Consider the following 21796-nt stretch of genomic DNA (forward strand, 5'->3'; position numbering starts at 1 on the left):
GACCCTGGGAGAGTCACTTAGCCTCTTTCCTCATCTGTAAAATGGTGATAGTAACAGTACCTACCTCCCAGGGTTGTTGTGAGGGTTAAATGAGATAATGATTCTAAAGTGCTTAGCATAGCTCCTGTACGTAGTAACTATGATGTGATTATTAACAATTATTTTCTAAGACAAATGAGTTGTGGAGAAGGTGCCAACTTGCATTAGTAGGGGGCATTTCCCTACTTAGAAGTTCCTTGTTCCAAAGAAATTGCAGGTCCTTATAGATGGCAGCTAGGTAGCTCAATAGATAGAGCACCCCGTCCTGGAGTCAGGAAGACTTGAGTTCCAATCTAGCCTCCCACACTTACTAACAGTGTGACCCTGGGCAAGTCACTTAACCTCTGTTTGCCTTAATCTAGTAGGAAGGAAGAAGGAAATGGCAACTCACTCCAGTATCTTTGCTAAGAAAACTTTGTGGACCGCATTGGCTTTAGAGTCAACTAAACACCAATCTTTCCTTACAATATGGTATGATGTAATATAATATGATATAACACAATAGTGGTATGATAGAATACAACATGAAAATAACATAATCCCAATTTTGACACTTACCAGTTGTGTGATCCTGGATGCCTCTCCATGCCTTAGTTTCTCCATTTATAATAATGCACTATCCCTTGTAAAGTATCATTATGAGAAAAGCACTTTGTAAACCTTACAGCCTTTAGAAATGTGTATCATCATCATCATCATCATTGTAATGTAAGAGAATTGCTCAAGGGAGTCTCTCAACAATTCCCAATCAATGAGATTATGGAGCCTTTGGAGATATCTGAGGGGCACCCCCAAGTACTAGGGATGTGTCCACTATACCCCTGCCAGTTAGACATAGGGAACTCAAAAACATAGGCTCAGAGATCACAGGATGGTAGATTTAGAGCTGGAAGGGAACTTAGGGTCTATCTAATCCAACATCTTCATCTTACAGATGAAGAAACTGAGGCCTCAAGTTAGTGATTTAGCCCAAAGATATAGATGGTGAGTGGAATAGGCAGGATTTGAATCCAGGCCATTTAACTCCAAATCTATCATGCTTTCTAATGCTGATCACCTAATGATGGTTGGCGGACTGACACTGAGGAGAAGATTTGTTGGAAGAGCTTCCTCCTCTCTCTATAGTCTATAAAAGTGAGCTGCAAAAAGACCTCTCTGTCTTTTTCTCTATTTCTCTCCTCTTTTCTCACTCCTGTTTCAGAAGACAGACCAGTACCGCAGAGCAGACCTGAAATTTTAAGGGTGGGAGGGCCAGGAGCAGTTGGTAGTAACTTTTTTTGGAAGCAAATGGCCAAGTTAGACCTGTGTTTGCACATGCCCTGAGAGGTATTTCATGGACAGTCTTCGTGGACCCTAACTTTCTTTGTTGAGGACCGGGATTTTTTAATTTCCTAGGCACTTTGATCTTGAAATCTAACCACCTAGACAAAGAGAGGTTTCCTAGGCAGAATCAAATTTTGGGGTTGCCTTGTGTTCAATTTCAAGAGTTCCTCAGTTTGAGAATTCAGGAGTCCAACCTTGTGGAGAGAGAAGGGATTTACTGATGTAGCATGAACCCTTAGAATGAAGAAGATTGTCCATATAGTTCCTGTTTAGGGTCCTATATGGATAGCAAAGTGAGCTACTTTCACAGTTCTGGTAAAACGGGAAGGAGCTTGCTTGTTTTGTGTCCCTGAAAAACAGGGATGACATTAACTACGGTATTAATCTTGAGACCAGTAGCAGCCCCAAGTTCAGCTCCCTTCTAGGAGGAGCTGATGGGCTATTTGACTTCCTTATATGTTTTCTGTATCTGCCTTTGGATTTCTTTCTATGAGTGTTTCACATCTTTAAATTTTTCTGTGGGGTGAAATAAAACATATCCTATACCACATATATATGTGTAATACATACATACATTCATACATATATGTATATATATATGTGTGTGTGTATATATATGTGTGTGTATGTGTATATATATATATATATATATATATATATGTATAGTAATTTGAATGCCTTTATGGGAGGTAGGGACCCTGTTATCCACATTTGGGGAAACTTAGTCATGAGCTATGACCAATGTATTAGGACACTCTCTAGGAGTAACTCCAGGTGGGGACAATGATTCAGCAAAAGAAAATGACCTTTTTGGGGTCAGCGTCCAGAATCAGATCTGGTCTGGCCAGGTTAGGGTCCTGATGAGATTCAGCCCAGAGTCACTAATTCCTGCCCTCCTACTACAAGACCTAAGAGATCTGTGAGCAAAATGACATTTGACATGTGACTCCAGCGAGATCATTACCCTGGGGGAATCAGAGAAGGTTTCATGGAGGATGTAGTATTTAACCTAGGCTTTAAAGGACAGTTAGGATCTTCAAGGCATGGGCTTGGACAAAAGGATAAAGAAGGGAAAGTGTAAGTCTCCGGTTTTCCCCCCAAATCGGCACTGGGATACCTTAGTTGTCACACAATTTGTATAGCACAGCTTAGGGCAAAGTAGAATTTGAGGTCCAGTTTTTGGATTAAGCTTTTTTAAAAAATGACATATTTTATTTTTATATTACCTGCATTTCCCAGAAAAATGTGTAGCACCTACATCATGAGTGCTGCCATGGAGACAGTTCACCAATTTGGTGATGTTTTTTAACTAGGTTTTCTGGGGTTATTTTGAAAGCTTTATGTAGATAGAAGCTAGAAGAATTTAGCATCCATCTTGTTCCTACCAGGTGGAATTCTGGGTGCAGAGACAGGGTCAAGTGGCTTATGGAGGGCCATTGTTCCCCTGACCCCCTACCTCTATAACCCTGAGAGCTCCTGTAGCAGAAAAATAAGGAAATATCTCTTCCCTCCAGCTGAAAAACAGTGGTGGCATGCTGATGAGAATCCAGAGGAGTCAGAAAGAACTTTGCTTTCTCCCTCACTTGTCTGCTAAAGAGGGATTAGCTCAAAACTCACGTCTCTGTTAAGCTTGTAGATTATTTCTTTTCCCTTCAGGAGAGGGCTGAGCTTGCGGGAAGGAGATGATTCTATTTCCCGTCACAGAAGCTCAGCAGCTGTTTCTTTATAAATGATTTGTTCCCCAACTGCTTATTATTACTGTTATTACATATGGACCTATTTCCCCTTTATATAAAAGGAAATCCAGTGTGCATGAATCCTTGGCTCGGGTGATTAATGACCGCACTGGGTAGAGTTTGAGGAGAGGTTCTGATCGCTGCAAAGAGACAGGGGACATATTTCTGCTTCATTGGCTGAGGACGGAAGAGTGAGCAAGACTGATTCCATTTGGAAGGCCCAAGAGCAATGGAGATCACTAGGGGTCTGTATATCAGACTCCTAGGCAAAAGCAAGTTTGCTTACATAAATAGGAAAGCCTGACTCAGGCCAGTCTCCTGGTAGTTTAGTTCCATATTGGAATTCAAGCAGCACTAAAGGAAGAAGAGAGAAACTAAAACAGAAACATAACGAAAGGGAAACAAAACAACATCACAGTCCCTTGAAAGGAGTGACTGAATCTGGGAGAGCCCAGGAAAGACAATCTCAGGTATATAAATAATTAGGTCCATGCAGTTGGTAGAAACTCTTTAAACTGAAATAGCTCCCCTGCCTGTCCTCAGCTAATTAAACAGGGGAACGATTGGCACATTTGTCCACATCCCCAATTCCAGAAATGTCTCTGGCTCCTGGGGAGAATTTAGCATTGTCATTTTTAATGCCTCCCCCAATGGCTTGCACCAAAGAATCACAACAAAATCCTTGTGGCGAAATTGTTGTTGGTCTCTTAAATTCCATATTACACATATGAAAAAAAAGAATAAAACTCAAAGAGTTTCTTCAGCACAGTTGTTATACAATCCTAAAATTGCAGGGATTTGCCTTGGTTCTCATTCTCTCACTGTTGGGGTCCCTTAATAGCTGGCTATGTCCATGTACAGTTATAGGACTGAGGACTGCTGGTTTAGCTGCATTGTCATTTCCAAAAAGTCATTCAGAAACAAATAGTTGACAGAAGTATGACTCCCTTCATTTGGGGGGGTCCTTTTTTTTTTCAGGAGCCTCCGCCCTGCCTTCATTGGGTGATAATGACCGCTAGCTATACAAAGGCAAATATTCCCAGCACGGGCTCAGCGTAACTAGTTCTTCTGAATTTGTTCATTTCTAATGAGGGGAACATTTCTCCCCTATTTCCACACACCCCACCCCACCTCCAAATTCAGTCCCTCTAGGGTGCTTTGAAGGTAAACTGAATTCTGAAGGGATCCCCTAGCAGAACTTGGAGGAGGCTTAAATTACCAGGTTTGAAGGCCAACAAAGAAGGGCCTAAAACACAGTTTATTGCAGTTATCTTTAAGGCATAGTCTTAAGAACACAGAGCTTACTCACATTGTTCCCTTCCTGTTAAATGGCCACAGAGAGTTTACCCTTCAATTTCCCAGGAGTCATGAATGCCTCATAATAAAAGACCATCATTTCTAGAGATATCACCAAAAGTACCAGTAGAAGCATGAAGGCCAATCCAGGCTTATCTTCCTCTGAAACTCGGGCCCTTCTTCCCACTTTGATGAATTATGTTCTGATACTCCCAACCAGATCAATTGCTCTGGCCTGGGCCTGACTCAGCCAAATTCCCTGATAGTTTAGATTTAATATTGGTGTGGGGGTGGTGGGAATGGGGCAGTTAACAAAAGGAGATCTATTTAGCCATTGAAAGAGAAAGAAAGGATAGGCATTAAGGACACCTTGAGATGATTCAACTGAGCTCCTCCCCTAATTGATGACGATTTGTCAGCCAAACTTGGGAGAGCTCCCCAGTCGTGGCTGTTTTATGTTTAGGCAATAGAGAAGTGACACTAACAGTCAGAACCCATCTGGGACTAGTGGAGGGAAGAGCTGCCACTGCCAGGGTTGTCTTCCTCCCTGCCTTTCTCCTTTGCCCAGCCTTTTTTGGTGCTCATAGGGCTTGGAAAAGATGGGAGTCTACAACTATTCCCTTTGATGCGATGACAAATACCAGGTCTTAGCATGAGCCCTCTTACCAGCTTCCAGGTCTTCCCTTCTGCTCTGTCCTATAGTTCCCCATCACTCTCAACACCTTATGGGACCGAAGGACCTCTGGGCATTGTCATCTAATCCACCGCTGTGCCCTTAGGACTTTTATCTGCCCTAAACTGAACTTTCTTTTATTCTTTTATTTCTTTGTATTCCCAGTGATTTGCACGTGGTAAATGTTTACTAATTACTTTTTTATTCATTCATTCAACATACTCAGTCAAATTAGAAGCAGGCCATTGGGGTATATAAAATTTAAGAACTTCTCCTGGGATGGGTGGTGGTAGCTACACTTTGTCACTAAAATTCCTGAGTATTATGACTATACTAACAATAGTTCACACTTCTATACTGCTCTGACACTTAAAAAGCATTTTATATTCAACAGTCTTGCAAGGCAAATAAGGCAGATATCGTGAGCTTTACTTTACAGATGAGGAAACTGAGGCTGGAAAGAGGTTAAGTGACTTGCCCAAGGTCATACAGTTAGTAGGGAGGGGTCAGAGCAGAAATAGATCTTCTGACTCCTAGGCCAGTGCCTCCTGGCAACACCTATAGGAAGCAATTCCTCAGAAACAGGATGCCCAACCTTTTCGCTCTGGTCAGATGTCTTAGCTGGGAGGGGAGTGGGATGGAAGGCTAAGAGATGATATACATGGAGGGGAGGCTGACATATCCTGGGAGGGCCAAAGCAAGATGGGTCCAAAACTGGAGATAAAAGTGTGGGATCTCCCTGAAAAGAGTGTCAGAAAATGGAGAAGAGTGGCTTTCAAGAAGGGTCTAGGAAAAAGAATGGGGAGAGAAAAGCTATACAGAGCAATGATATACAGAGGCTTCTTGACTGAGAAGTTTGAATGTAAAACAGACTAAAAAAAATAGAAGGCAAGGATATTAGAGAGGGATTAGGAAGGCTCTGGGAGATTAAAATTCTGGGAAGAAGCAGAGATATCACAAGGTACAAATATGCATCATAAACCAATGGCAAATAAAATAAGACCTCATTAATTCACACTTCATTCATTTGGTATTTGTGGTGACTCCTAGGGGGGCGGGGCAAAGGAGGGGTAGATCAAAGACGGTAAGGGGTAGGGGGCGGGGGGGGGGGGGGGGGGGCGGGGGGGGAGCAGGAGGAAAGTTTGCTAAATAAATGAACAGTAGATAAGATTTCCAGAGGTATGTTTAGCCTACTTAAGAAGGGCAGCTTTTCAAGCATTTTAGAATCACCTATTTACATATGTTCATTTTAAAGCATTCTTCCTCCCTCTCTGAAAAAGATCCTTAAAGGCTCACACCTTCCCAGTACTTCATTAGCCAGTTTCTGTTCTACCTTAGGTTCCTAGACTTCGAACCTGGATAGCACTGCTATGGAGATGAGTCAACCAAGCAGATGCTATCCCAGAGTTCTCTCGTATAGTGATGCCTTTTGAACTTGGCTTTCTGGGACTGTGGTTTTTGGTTTTTTTTTGTTTGTTTTTTTTTGAGAGTTTAGTGAGGGAGATGCCAGAAGGAGTATGTTCATTCTCTATCTCACAAGTAGGGACTTGAGCAGTCTTCTGATCCCTGCTTCCCCGGACCCTCCTTCTGAGGCTTTGATGAGGCTTCATCACTGAACAGAGTGATTAGTTCCAGATAGACTACGAAGAGCCTCATGAAAGTCATGGTTGATGAGATAATGCAAACCCTGTGCCAGGTTACCAACTTATCTCCTTGTCTTTGTTCTGGGTAAAGGAGCATCTCCCTATTAACTGCCCAATTCAGCCAAGCTTTTGCCTCTCCTTCCTTCCTGGGACATGGAAGAAGTGAAAAGGAGCTGATTCTGCCTTTCCATCTGACTGCATGAGCTGAAGACAAACTGTTCCCTGTCCACTCCTCTCCACCCCTCCCACTGCTCACTGTCCAACGAACTATTTTCCCTTGCTCGCTACTGTTCACTGTCCAGAGACTTCTTCCCTTCCACTGATTGCTCACTGACCAACAACTTCCCCCCTTCCCCGACGGCTCACTGTCCATTCATTGACAGCATTTTATTCCACTTTAGGGAGAGGTTTGGATCTCTGTAGAGGAGCAGGAGACACATCCCTGCTTCAGTGTGGCTGAAGGAGAGGAGGAGGAAACACTGATTCCTTTGGAAGTACCAGGTACAGTGGAAGCATACTGAAATCAGAACTAGGCAAAAATAAGTTACCATAAGCAGAGGAGCCTATAGATATATACAACTCCCAAACCTAGTGGAGATAAGTTCTTGAAACAAAAGTGAGCCAAACCTGGGAGCTGGGTGTGGGATGCAGAATTACGTCCCATTATTCTTCACAGAGTCTCTGTTTAAGCCAAAGTAGACTACTAGATGTCTCCCATTTTATCCGGTGCTCTTCACAAAACTAGCTGATGAAGTGAATAAAGCAGGCATCAGGAAGACTTGAGTTCAAATCAAGCCTCAGACACCAGCTAGTTGTGTGATCCAAGTTACTGAAACTTGGTCTGCCTCAGTTTCCTCAACTGTAAGATAAGAATAACACCTACTTCCCAGAGTTTTTGTAAAGATAAAAATGAGATAATTGCAAAACATTTAGCACAATGCTTAGCACATAATAGTTTTTTCCTTCCTTCTATGCTGTACTGGGAATCAAGATGGGCTCCTAGCACTTATTCAACCAAGTGCCCTTGAAGAGCTTGGCCTTTGTTTCCTTGATTAAATTAGGAGTCCTGGATGACCTCCTTGTCTCAAGGGAAAGCCTAGTTTACATGGGTTTGAGTGACATGTTTGTGACATCAGAGGCTTTTAGACCACGTGGGTTTAAGTCGCATTTTTTTGACGATTTTAGGTCATGTGGGTCCTAAGGGGAGTTGCTAACTCCAGAGCCAGTAGTAAGAGCTTAAGTTCTGGTCACTCAGATGACGTTTGATAATGGCTAAAGAGTGCATAAAAAGGGAAGGCAGAGCTATTTGCTTAGGGCTCTCACTCTTGGGGCCAGCTGATGTGGAGACTCTGGGCAGCTGTAGTTAAGAGCCCTCCAGCTTGTAAACCCGGATGTTTGGACTTTGTTAAACTCTGGTAACTATGCATTGCGATTTGAATCAGACAAGGTCTGTCTGCTGATGTTTGTAATTTGTTTGTATTTGCTCTGAAGTTCAGGGTGCTGGCTTTTCCCCCTGAGCTGATTTGTATGTTGGATTAAAGTAAGATTGTTAACCCCTTAACGTTGCTTTCCTTAGTGAAGCAGATCAAAAGAACCTGGGTTTGCAGCATTCTGTGAGCTGGTTGTTGTTGGTTTTACACGACCACAGCAGCTGCTAGCCGAATTGTTAAAACATATGCATGTATCCTATTTGTCCTCTATGTCTGGATTGAATTCTCCTTATCTGTGCCTGGTGAAATCCTTCTCTTCCTCCAGGGACTAATTCAGGTATCCATCACCTCCTTAAAGCTTTTTCAGAATACCCTCTATCCCCCACCACCTGCTGAAAACAATCGCTCTTTTCTTAGATTTTCTTAGAGAACTTTCTCTGATATTCACCCTTCCTTGTATCGTACTTATTTATGAATATTACCATGATTGTGAGGCTGACTACATCTCCCCCCTCAAGGTTCTAGGGGTACCCCCCCCAGGGCAGTGGGATGGCTTTCTCTAAAGCTCTCAACTCAAGACCCTATATGTTCCTCCCACTATTAAGTGATTGGCGCTTCAGTTCCATTTAACCAGTTATAATCCATTAGCTTTTTACGAAGGGATATTTCCTGCAAAGATATAGCAGGAACAGGAGTTGTGAACATTTTCCTCCAACAGTTGGGGCCACACTCTCCCCTATGCCCCTTTGGTCCCTGGGAGAATGGGCTCCAACTTAACAAGTTTCTCTATAGCATTCACCCCCATGGGTCCACTTCCAAATGCAGCATAGCTGCTAGATATGCCTTTATCTATGCCTTTATGCTGGCCTGGGTCCCTGACAGAGATAATTCCTTAGGACCTCAATATCAAGATGGGCTTATTGTGAAAGCAGGCATGAATTTCAAGGTCCTGAATTTCTGATGGCTCCACATTCCAACCTTTCGAAACCCACTAGGGCCATAGCTGTCTCCAATACACCTTCACCTGAACAAACAAAGACATAAAGAAAAAAAGCCCCTGTTTGTCAACCACTTGTTGGCCTCAGAGGGGGAAGGCCTCAGGCGTCTCTGCTTGCATCATCGTTTCTCTCATTAGAACAACAGCTAAGCAAGAAAGAACCAGAGTGGTGGAACTGAATGTTGTAAACTAAAAATAAAAATTTTAAAAAAATAAAAAAAGAAAGAGCCAGAGCAAAGCAAGGGGCTTGCTTTTTCTGGTCAAGGCCTTTTGAATGGACCCTGGTTCTGGCTGCCCAACTAATTAACAGTCTGTCTCTTCATCATGTGGTTAGCAGAACAGAACCAGTTACAGAATGTCGGCACATACTCCAAAGTCAGAGCAGAGCACTGTATTACAGACCTTTATGCTTTTCTTTCTTTTTTTAAAAAAATATTTTTTATTTTTAATTTACAACACTCAGTTCCACAAGTTTTTGAGTTCCAAATTTTCTCCCCTTCTCTGTCCTCCCCCTCCCCCCCCAAGATGGCATGTAAGCCGATATAGGTTCTATATGTACCTTTGCATTAAACTTATTTATACAATAGTCAAGTTGTAAAGAAGAATTAAGACCAATGGAATGAATCATGAGAGAGGAGAAACAAAACCAAACAAGAAGATAAAAAAGAGAGCAAATAGTTTGTCTCAATCTGCATTCAGACTCTGTGGTTCTTTCTCTGGATGAAGATAGCTCTTTTCATCACAAGTCCTTTGGAACTGTCTTTGAACCTTGTATTGCTGAAGAGAGCCAAGTCTATCAAAGTTAGTCATCACAGATACCATGTGTCTGTAATCATGTATAATGTTCTCCTGGTTCTGCTCCCCTCACTCAGCATCACATCATGTAGGTTTTTCCAGGTTATTATGAAATTAGTCTGCTCCCCATTTCTTTAACACAATAGTATTCCATTACATTCATATACCACAACTTGTTTGGCCATTCCCCGATTGATGGACATCCCCTTGATTTCCAATTTTTTGCCACCACAAAAAGAACTGGTATAAATATTTTTGTACATACAGGTGCTTTATGCTTTTCTAGAAATAGGCTTCCCTATGGAGATTGCCCCCATTGCTCCTTAAGAATAGGAATTGTATCTTTTTCTCCTGTGTGGGTCTAATGTCTTGCACATTGTGAGTTGGTGCTATTATTATCATTTTTCAGATAAACTGAGGCAGGCAGAGGTTAAAGATTACATAGCTAGTAAGTATCTAAGGCAGGATTTGAACTCATTTCTTCCTCATTCCAAATCCAACACTCGATCCACTGCATATACCGTAAATCATTGTATTGAAACAGAGATGACCAAGTGAGAGTAGGCAGCATCTCGGAATTAAGAGTTAGAAAAGAAACAGGCTATGTACTGTACCATACACATCTGGAGTAGGACTCAGCCAGAGGCTCACATTCCTACTCTGGATAAATGATGATGGAGTGTGGGAAGTGGAGTGAATCTGGCAGGTGAATTTCCCAACTTTGATCGCTAGGTGTCTCTGTAGTCCTAACAGAGGAGCTGTGTGGGTGATGGGGGGGCGGGAGGCGGGGTGGTGTGAGAAACATGAACCATTAATCTCAGCTGTTTATTGTCCAGGATGGATGAACTGGCCACCAAGTGAGACCTGAATGTGTCTAAGTGAAGGGAGGAAGGAACAAAAGGAAAGGGAATAAAATGAAAGGAGATCCTAGAAGAGAATGGAGAGAGGGCAAGGGGATAGGTGGCCTGGGAGATGGGGGAGGGGGTGGTGGGGATAGAGAGGGTGGTCCTGGACCTGCTCTTTCACTGGCTGGGCAGGAGTGAAAGATTGGTGCTTCGACAAGCAAGAAGCCGATCAAAGGTCAAGAAGAGATCTTAGGTCTATCTCTGTTCAAGCTGCCTTGTTTCAAGGAGTGTTTTTTGCATTGGAGAAAATGACCATTGCATTAAGGGGCACAGGGCAAGGATTCCTGTAGAAGGTGGCATTTTAGCTGGGATTTGAAGGCAGTCTAAATGCATAAAGGTATGAGCTTGGTTAGGAATTTAGGGTCCTATGGAATTTAAGAGCACTACTTACTTTCTCCCACTCCTCCTTTACTCCTTTTCTCAGGTGCTAATCTCTCGACCTTAAGACATTCCCTCTCCCTTAGAAGACACCTTTCCCTATCAGACTTTCTCTTCTCTCACCAGAGCTTTCTCTTATGCCCCCCTTTGTTTTGTGAGCCAAGGTGGAGCTTCAGTCTTTAGCTAGCCAATTGTTCTCCAGCAGGGTAGATTTCCTGATTGTCCAATCTGTTGCTATCATTGTTGCAGGATTAGATAATTAACCCTTTCCAGATAAGCTACTAGTGACCGAAGCCACCTTTCCAAGCTTTGTTGCTCTTCCTTTACTGTAGCTAGGGGTTGGATTGGAGTGTACACCATACACATCATAAAGTAAAGATGAGCCTGTGAGGGCGTGCAACATGAAGTACTGACTGAGTGTCCCCTGGCCATTTTTGAGGACATGTGCTCAAGACGCTGAAGGCCTTGGCACTTTGGGAGGATAAAGCAATCCCTTGGTTCCTTTGAAAGCAGAGGAGGGGGGAAGGAGATGTGTCAAAAGAGGATGTGCCATGGGGCAGCTAGATGGTGTAGTGGATAGAGCTTTAGTCTTGGAGTCAGGAGAAACTGAGTTCAAATCCACCCTCAGATACTTACTAGCTGTGTGACCCTGGGCAAGTCATTTAATCCTGATTGCTTAAAAAAAAAGGATGGGTCATTGACAGAAAGAAGCACCCATTGAATGTACTTTGTCAACTACTACTGCTCTTGTTGTTTTATTCTGCCTTCTAGAATGTGTAGCATGGAACCCTCAACCCTGGGACTTACAGTGGCAGGTGGGAATTGCCCACGACAGCACCCAAATAAGTCAGAGCCTGGGCCTTGGACTCCTGGCTGCCTCTTCTGCTTGTGTATGATCCTGATGTAAGGTGCCTCTTTGTTATTTGGACATGTTTATTTACTGAATGAGGTAGGAAAAGGGATATTTACGTGACAAACATTGAGGAAAGTGGCCTCTCAGAGAACAGTACTTAGGAGAAACATTGATGATTCTGAGAGAAAGCAGCCTCTTAGCGAAAAGTATTGAAAGGACATAAGAGAAAGCATTCCCTAAGAAAAAAGGGCTTATTGAATTAATACCAACACTACACAAATTATTCCCACAAATTGAGAGAGAGGGCATGCTATTAAACTCTTTTTATGAGATGAGTATAGTCCTAATACCTAGATCAGGGAAGGATGAAGCAAAGAAGGACTATAGATTAATATTATTAGTTCACTTTTAAAAATTTAAATAAAATCCTCTCAAACAGACTATAGTAATTAATCTAAGAAACCATTTATTATGATCAAATTGGATTTATGTTAGGGGAGCAAAGATGGTTCAATATTGTGAAAGCAACCTACATAATTAATTACCGAAAAAACAAAACCACAAGATTGTCTCAGTATATGCAGAAAAAAAGCTTTGAAAAAATATGACACTAACTTATACTAAAAACCTTTACAGAGGGATATTTTTTAACATTATAAAAAGTATCTATCAAAAATGAAACATATGCATTGTAATCATTGGGGATACACTAGAAACTTTCCTAGTAAACACAGGAATAAAGCAAGGGTGTTCCTCAGTTTTATTTAATATAATTCTAGGAATGCTATAATTAGCAACATGAAAAGAAAAGTAAATTAATGGAGTGAAGATAGACAAAGAAGAAATAAAACTATACCTATTTGCTGATGACATAATAGTTTACTTAGAAGATCCAAGGGAATTAGCAAAGAAATTAATTGAGGCAATAATATCTGCAGAAAGTTGTAGGCTCTAACATAAACCCACAAAAAAATCAATTGTATTTCCATAAACTAGCAACAAAATCTGAAAGGCAAAAAGAGAAAGGGAAATACCATTCAAAATAACTACAAAAAGCATGAAGTAATTGGGATTCAGTCTACCAAAGTACACTTGATACTTACAAAATATTCCTTAAAGAAATAAAGAAAGGGCTCTCTCGCGCTCCTTCCTCCATTGGTGAGCTCTTCCCAGAAACCCCATGTTGGGGAAGAGCCCCATATCAGTCATTCTTGATTTTCCAGATTTAGCTGCATTCCTTAGCCATATTTTGACTGCCACCTGGGTATGTATTGTCTTCCCATGCCCTTGAATTGTCTTCCTTTTTCCTTCTATTTGCATTCCCAGCACTTAGCATAGAGTCTGGCACATAGTAAACTCTTAATAAATGCTAGTTGATTGATTGAAAATAAATAGCTGGAGGAATATTCAATATTCATGGCTAGGCCACGCCTATACAATAAAAATGACACTACTTTCAAAGTTAATTTATAGTTTTAATTTTATATGAATCAAACTATCAAAGGGATATTTCTTGGAACTTGATAAAATAATAATAGAATTCATTGGGAGAAACAAAATGTCTAGAATTTGAAGAGAAATATTGACAGAAGGTGTGAACAAATGAGGAATAGCACTTTCTGATCTCAAACTATATTATAAAGCAGCAATCACCAAAACCATTTGGTATTGATTAAAAAATAGAAAAGTACATAGAACTAGACAAGGGAGAATCAGAAATAATGTGACTCAAGGACTCAGTGTTTGTTAAAACTGCAAACATATATTTTATTGAGAAAGAGCATAGTGCTGGACCTGGCATCAAGAGACCTGGGTTCAAAACTTGCTTCTAACATCTACTAGTTGTGTAACCATGGGCAAATCTTCTAGTGTTTCAGTTTCCTATTCAGTAAAATTGGGAAATAACATTGGTAGTATCTATCTGACAGAGATGCTGTCGGGATCAAATTAAATCATACATTTAAAATGCTTCACAAACCTGCCAAAGCAATAGAAAAATCACAAGGGTTATTATTATTCAAACGAGAGTTGAATAAAATGAGCATCGGTGGACACTTGGGGAAAGGTGGTCAAGTAGAGGTAATGTGCTGTAATGGAATGAGAATTTGATTTGGAGATGGAGGAATTGGGTTCAAATTCTGATCTTATTCCGTGACTCTGGACAAGTCATTTCACCTTTATGGGCTTCAGTTTCTTCATCTGTAAAATGAAGACTAGATTTTCCCTAAGGAAAGTATAATGTCTGTGTTCCTAGGCATAGGGAAGTGGAAGGTGGGGGAACCAACTCCAGTGACTCAGTCAGATAGAATCACAAAACACGAGCTGGAAGGAGCTTCGGCAATACCTTTGAGTATGCCAGTATACACTGCATATAAAGACCTAAGGTTCAGCATCAGTAGGTGACCTTCCTCTTCTTTCTTCCACTTGTCTGGATCAGTCCAGCAGCTCTACTCTCATAGCTTTTCCCCTAAAGCAGTAGTGTCCAAACTGTTTTCATTGTGTAACCTTATTGAAAGTATTTTTGAGCACATACATAATATATGTATATTTGCTTATAAGTTATGTACAGGTGCTACTGTATTATTAATTATTTACATTGTAATGCATAAGAAATGGACATTTTTGAAAGTATGAGATAAAGATGAAGTAATATAGGTGGCGCTGTGGATAGAGCGCTGAGTCTAAAGTCAGGAAAACTCATCTTTCTGAGTTTAGATCAGACACTTACTAGTTGTGTGATCCTGGACAAGTTACTTAACCCTGTTGGCCTCAGTTTCCTCATCTGTAAAATGAGCTGGAGAAGTAAATGGCAGACCACTCTAGTATCTTTGCTAAGAAAATCCGACATGGGGTCATGAAGAATCAGACAGGACTGAAATGACTTAACAGCAACAACAGTATTTGATCCCAGAGTCAATAACGTACCACTGGAATTTATTGAGTAGGGGAGTGACACAGTCAGACTTGTAACTTAGGAAAATCATGGAGTGAAGTGGGGAGAGACTTGAGGCAAGGAGACCAGTTAAAAGGCTGTTACATTAGTCCAGGTGGGAGGTGACAAGGGCTGGAAATAGGATGCTGACTGTGTGAATAGAGGGAAAGAGACAGATTTGAGACATATCATTAAGGAGAAATGACAAGATTTGGTAGCTAATTGGATATGCAGGGTGCAAGTGGGAAGTTAAGGATGACACCCAGGTTGTGAGCCTGGGTGACTAGAAAGATGGTGGTACCCTTGACAGTAACAGGGAATTTTGGAAGAGGGGTGGATTTGGGGGGAAAGATCTATAATGAGATCTGTGGTACAGATTGCAACCCTGCCGTGCCTGCTTATTCTGTTGAATCATTGTCATGCTAAAAATAAGAAGGGATGGGCTGGCAGACTCATGGATCATTGCCCTGAATTGCAGAGCAAGTCAAGGGCCAGCTGCCACAGCCACGAGATGATCTGGGCATCAAAGTTTGGGCACACTGGGTGGAGGCAGAATTTCCCTGTGGTTCTTGCTCAGCTGCTGGTGTGGGTGCCTGGGTCAAGGTTAGGTTATAACCATCCTGAGAGGTCTACAAGGGACAGAAGGAGAGATGCTGAGAATTTGAATAGCTGCAGGAGAATACAGAGTAGGGGATTGTTGGGCCATAATGAATAAAGGGGATAGTATACTTATCCCTTTCACATCTCAGGGTTTAGGGACATGGTACCCCTGAGATGTGGAAAATTCCCATAAAATTTTTTGGCTCCCCCTTCATACCAGAGAAGTCTGAATTTTTTCTTTTTCTTTTATGGGGTGTTATTGTAAAATTTGGGTTAAATATTTGGTCATAGGTTTTATGTCATCTGCTGGCCTTCAAGTGTCTTCTGTGTCTTCTGCAAAACTCCCCCCAAATTCTCATTTAGTTTCTTTTTTTAAATAGTATTTTATTTTTTCCCAATTACATGTCAAGGCAATTTTTAGCGTTCATTTTTACAAGATTTTTCTTGTAAATTTTTCTCCAAATTTTTCTCCCTCCCTTCCTTCCCTCCCCTCCTCCTAAAATGGTAGGCAATCTGATATAGGTTATACATGCACTGTCATGTAGAACATATTTCCTTTTTTGTAGGGCAAGCTAAATTTCTACTCCCCATTGCCTGTGTATCTTATTTTCTAGTTGCATGCAAAAAACTTTTTTTTTTGTTTTTGAACGTCTGTTTTTAAAAACTTTGAGTTCCAAATTCTCCCCCCTCCTCCCTTCCCACCCACCCTCCCCCAGAAGTCAAACAATTCAACATAGGCCACATGTATATCATTATGTATAACCCTTCCACAACACTCATGTTGTGAAAGACTAATTTTATTGAATTTTCTCCCTTGACCCTGTCCCCTTTTGAAAGTGTTTGTTTTTTATTACCTCCACCGCCATCTGCCCTCCCCTCCATCGTAGAACATATTTCCATATTAGTCACAGTTGTGAAAGAAGAAACAGATCAAAAGGGAAAAAAAAACTCATGAAAAAGAATGAAGTAAGTGAAAAAAGTATGCTTTAATTTGCATTCATAGTCCATCAATTCTTTAAGTGGATGTGGATAGCATTTTCCCTCCTGAGTCCTTTGTACTTGTCTTGGATCATTGTGTTACTAAGAAGAGCCGAGTCATTCATAGTTGATCAGCACACAATGTTGCTACTACTGTGTACGTTTTTCTTGGTTCTGCTCATTTCACTTTGCATCAGTTTGCACAAGTCTTTCCAGGTTTTTCTAAAATCTGCCTGTTCATTTCTTATTGCACAACAGTATTCCATTACATTCATATGCCACAGCTTGTTCAGCAACTCCCCAATTGATGAGCATCCCCTCAATTTCCAATATTTTGCTACCATGAAAAGGGCTGGTATAATCCCATTTAATTTCTTATTACGACCTACATATCTCAAAACGGTCATAGGAAAAGTCATGACGTGGAAGGAATATCTGTATAATTGTGTTGGAGACAACTCCCCTTTCCCCCTTTGGATATCAAGGGGAGGATGAGGAGTGATAAATTCATACTCCTACCCTCCCCCCCACCTTGATTAAATACCCCTTGGAGTCAGGCTAAGGACTTACTTTGGAAACTACTGTCTTCAAGGACAGGTCAAGGAAGAAACCTAATTCATCACTTTTGCCTGTAGGTGAAAGTGACTGTGGAAGACTCTCCTAGGTGGTAGGTAGTTCAACTCCATCTTCCCTTTGAGGGGTGTTCTCCACTCCTCCACTCTTTACACTGGTGGCCTCCCCTCCTCACCTTTCCTTGATGAGGACTATGCTCCAGGCTCCAGGGCATCTGCCTTAGTTCTGACTTGTGGGAGTTGGAGTGTTGGATAATGGTTTTCTGTCTACCTAATTTTCCCACTTAGCGAAATTTGTGCAGACAGGAGCAGTTATCCTTCTATACACTCCATCCTATTTATCAACACAAAATGTGCCCAGGAACCATTTCTAGGGCTTCTTGGAGGGGCTGATAAGAGATCTCTTCAACTAGATCTTTCCCAGGCTTCTTAAGGCAGTGGGTCTGCGGTTAGGTCCCTCTTCACAATAAAGGTTGGAACGACTCCTTTCTGGATCTTTTTCCTTTTGTTTCCTGTTATTCTTCCTGAGTCTTAAAATAAAATAAAATTCTGGGTCAGAGATCAGGATTTAGGAGCCTGATGCACCAAGTACCTAAGAATTGACTCCAGCAAGTTTCCTTACCCATCCCTAGGTCACTCCTCATCTTCCCACCATTTGCCACTCCCTGTTTCCCCTCTCCCATATTTCTGTGGGGCTTCTTAGGTTTTATAAAGTGGCTCAGCTCCCTTTCTTGTCCGCTTCTGCCACTACTCTCCCTTCTTCCCAAATAAGGAGATGGCAAAAATAATGTATTTGGAGAATTTATTCACAGGATCCCGGGATTTAGACCTTAGAGATCATTTAGTTCAAACTCTCCGTTTTACAGAAGAGAAAACTGAGGCTTAAGAGAAGATTCTCTGGATAATGGGAACCTGAAGTCTGCATTTATGCCCATCTTTGAGTAGGAGGAAGTCGTGTGGCCAACTGTTGCATGCTAAAAAACTTCTTGCCTTTATACATGTGCGTGTATGTGCATGTGTGTATGTGCACACATGTGTATGTGTCTGTGCGTGTTGGTGTTGGGAGAAGACCACATCATATAGAAATGACATCACAAGCACAGTTTGAAGTTCCAAGTCATGATGGAGCTATTTTTGAACTGGCTGAAATGGGACAAAGGGGATGTGAGACCTGAAGGGGATGTGCGATCCAGGGATGTAGTTTCCCCAGTCATTCAATGAGTCTCATGTGCATTATTTGGTGGTTACAGATTTGAGGAGAGGATATGAGGGGAGGGAACAAAACATCCCACCCCATTTCCCTACATTATTTAGCAGGCAGTCTGATAGTTCCAGCAGTGCTAGCTATTGCTGTCTCTACAAGGTCTGGCTGTGGCAAAGTTCAGTGGGCTGGGTGTTGGAGTAGGTCCCAGTGAGCTCTGAGGCTGTGGGAAAGCTGATCAGAGGGTGCTCAGGGATCCATTCCTACCTTCCCTACCCTAGCACCTCATTCTCCAGTGGCTGGAACAAAGACATTGAGAACTGAACAGGCAGGGCCGTCTCCTGGTATCAGAAAGGAGAGGGTGACAGGTATGAAAGAACAAAGGAAGAGGCAGATGACAAAGGGGTCCCTATCCTGGTGCCCTTCGATTTGGGGAACTGGTTGGGTGCTGCCTCTGGAGGACCATAGGGAAACACACATAGACAATAAAGCATCACAGTTAGGCCCTTTGAATAACAAGGGATGATGCACCCAGAGAGGCCATGGCACAACCTTCCTTTCCTTGTATTTTTACTTGTGGTTTGTCCTTCATTCTCAGAAAAGGACCATGACATCAGGAAGTTGATGTCATGACTTGCAAGTGAATTGGATTTAAGTGAGGGAGGGCTGTGCAAAGTCACCAGCCTCACCTTCTCCTCCAGAGACATCTGAGTCCAGTTGTAATACAAGGGAAATTAGGAACCCCTGAGTAACCCCTAGCTACTGACAAGCCCCCCCAGAAAGAATGGATTCAGATATCTTTGGTATTTAGCAAACCCCCTGGGACTCCATGGCTCCTTCCTGAAATGTCAATAGATAGGACCATCCCACTGAGAGATAACCTGGCAGATCCTGTCTAGCAGATATCCCTGAGACTCCTTGGCTCCTTCCTGGAATGTCAATAGATAGGACCATCCCACTGAGAGATAACTTGACAGACCCTTCCTGAGAGATATCCCTGGGACTCTGTGACTCCACCAAGGAATGTAAATGAGATTATCCCACTAGTACGATAACCTGACTGAACCTTTTGATCAGCCAGGACCTTTGTTCCTCTTCCCCCTTACTCTGTACCCCCATATCCTATATAAGCCAAGCCATCACCCCAACACATTTGCCATTGATTTGTGGTGCCGTACCCCGATGGCCGCCGGCTAATAAATTCTCCACTTAAAACTTATACTCTGTGGTGTGTCTCGCTCGCTTCTGGTACAACACAGGGGCCACATATGGATCAGGACAGCTGGAGATGGCCCAGGTTGCAGTAGGGGACCTTGGTGTTTTCAAGCTAAGGCCCAAAAAGAATGTGAATTTTATTTTAATTCCTGAAACTTTTTTTTAAACCTCAAATCACTATGGCTCCTGTCAATTGGCCAATAGGTCCCAGGCTAAGCCCTAGTTGGTCATTGTTGGGCCCTGATTGGCTCAGAATGAATGTAAATAACAACTGTTTCCGTTTTGGCCAGAAACCCTGAGGATCTTCCCCTCCCAGGTAGGATTTTTTTAATTAGGCAAAGAGGCCATTCTCAGCCTCATTTCTTATTAAGCCTTAATCACTGAATGGGTGTTGCCCCAGTGAGACCTGTTAAAGATTTTGTACTGCAGAATAGGTGTGTGGGTGAGTATGAGTGTGTGTGTGTGTGTGTGTGTGTGTGTGTGTGTGTGTGTGTGTTGTGTGTGTGTGTTGGGGGGAGAGGAGAAAGTGATATCTCATAGAATGTCAAAGCTAGAAGGAATCTTAGGGATCATTGAATCCTCCTTCCTTATTTTGTAGAAAATAAAACTGAAGTCAAAATGGGAGAAGGTCTTGTCTTGGCTGTGCTAGTGTGAATCAAGACTGAAAGGCAAATCTCCTAACTTCTAAGCCCAATTGTTCACATCCACTTGTGTTCTGTAATACTAACTAGCATTTATGTAATGATTTAAAGTTTGCAAAGCACTTACAAATATTATCTCATGTGATTGTGAGGAAGGTGCAATTATTATCCCCATTTTATACATGAGGAAGGAAGGAAAGAAACAAGCATTCATGAGCATCTATTATGTGCTAAGCACCATGCTAAGCACTTTATACATATTCTTATTTGAACCATTCCCTAACTGGAAAATGGTCAAAGGCTATGAACAGGCGGTTTCAGAAGAAGAAACCAATGCTATCAATAATCATATGAAAAACATCCTCTAAATTACTAATAATTAGAAAAATGCATGTTAAAGGCACCATGTCACATCCACCAAATTGCCTGATATGACAGAAAAGGAAAATAACAACTGCTGGAGGGGATGTGGAAAAATAGGTACACTGATGTGTTGTTGGTGGAGTTGTAAGTTGGTCTAACTATTCTGGAGAATGATTTGAAGCTATGCCCAAAAGGCTGTAAAACTGTGCATTCCCTTTGAGCCAGCAATACCACCACTCAGTCTGCATCCTATAGAGATCAAAGAAAAAGGAAAAGTACCTATATATACAAAATAGTTATAGCAGCCCTGTTTGTGGTGGCAAAGAATTAGAAATTGAGGGGAGGCCCATCAATTGGGGAATGGCTGAACAAGTTGTGGCATATGATTGTGATGGAATACTATTGTGCTATAAGACATGATGAGGGAGTGGTTTCAGAAAAGACATGGCAAGATTTATATGAACTGATGCAAAATTACATGAGAAGAACGGGAAGATCTTTGTGACTTAGTGACTCACATCAATGCAGTGACCTACCACAGTTCCAAAGGATTCCTGATGGAAAGGGCTAGCTACCTTCAAAGAGAGAACTGCTGAATTCTGGGTACAGATGGAAGTGTTTTTTTCCCCTTTCTTTATTTTTCTTGCTTTTTTTGGTAATGTGGCTGATAAAGAGCTATGTTTTGCATGATTTCACATGTATAACGTGTATCACATTGCTTGTCTACTCAGTGGGTGGGGGAGAGGCTGGAGGGAAGGAGAGAACTTGGATCTCAAAATGAAAACACATGAATGTGATAAAAATAAAGAAAAAGATAAAAAAAACTTCAAAATATCTCATTTGACCCTCACAAATACCCTGGGAAGTAGATGTTATTATAATCCCCATTTTACAGATGGGAAAACTGAGGCAAAAGGATAATGAAATTATTTGCCCAACGTTACAAAGCTAGTAACAGTTTGAGGCAGGATTTGAAGTTGGGTCATCCTGACTCCAGGTCTAGTGCTCAATCCACTGTACCATCTAGTTGCTCCACTCTCGCCTGAGTTCTTCTGGTTTGATCTGGCAGTGTGTACATGGCTTTTATAGAATTGGGCCACTGATGTCCCCTTATGTCTCCAAGGCCCAGACAGTTTGGGCTGAGTTCCTTTATTCTGTGTTGGCCCTGGTCTTGTCTGCAGTGGTCCTGGAGCTGAGAAATGGTAAGAGTTTGGGCACCCCTTGTA

This window comes from Trichosurus vulpecula, chromosome 4, assembly GCF_011100635.1.
Source record: "Trichosurus vulpecula isolate mTriVul1 chromosome 4, mTriVul1.pri, whole genome shotgun sequence".
In the NCBI taxonomy this organism is placed as follows: domain Eukaryota; kingdom Metazoa; phylum Chordata; class Mammalia; order Diprotodontia; family Phalangeridae; genus Trichosurus; species Trichosurus vulpecula.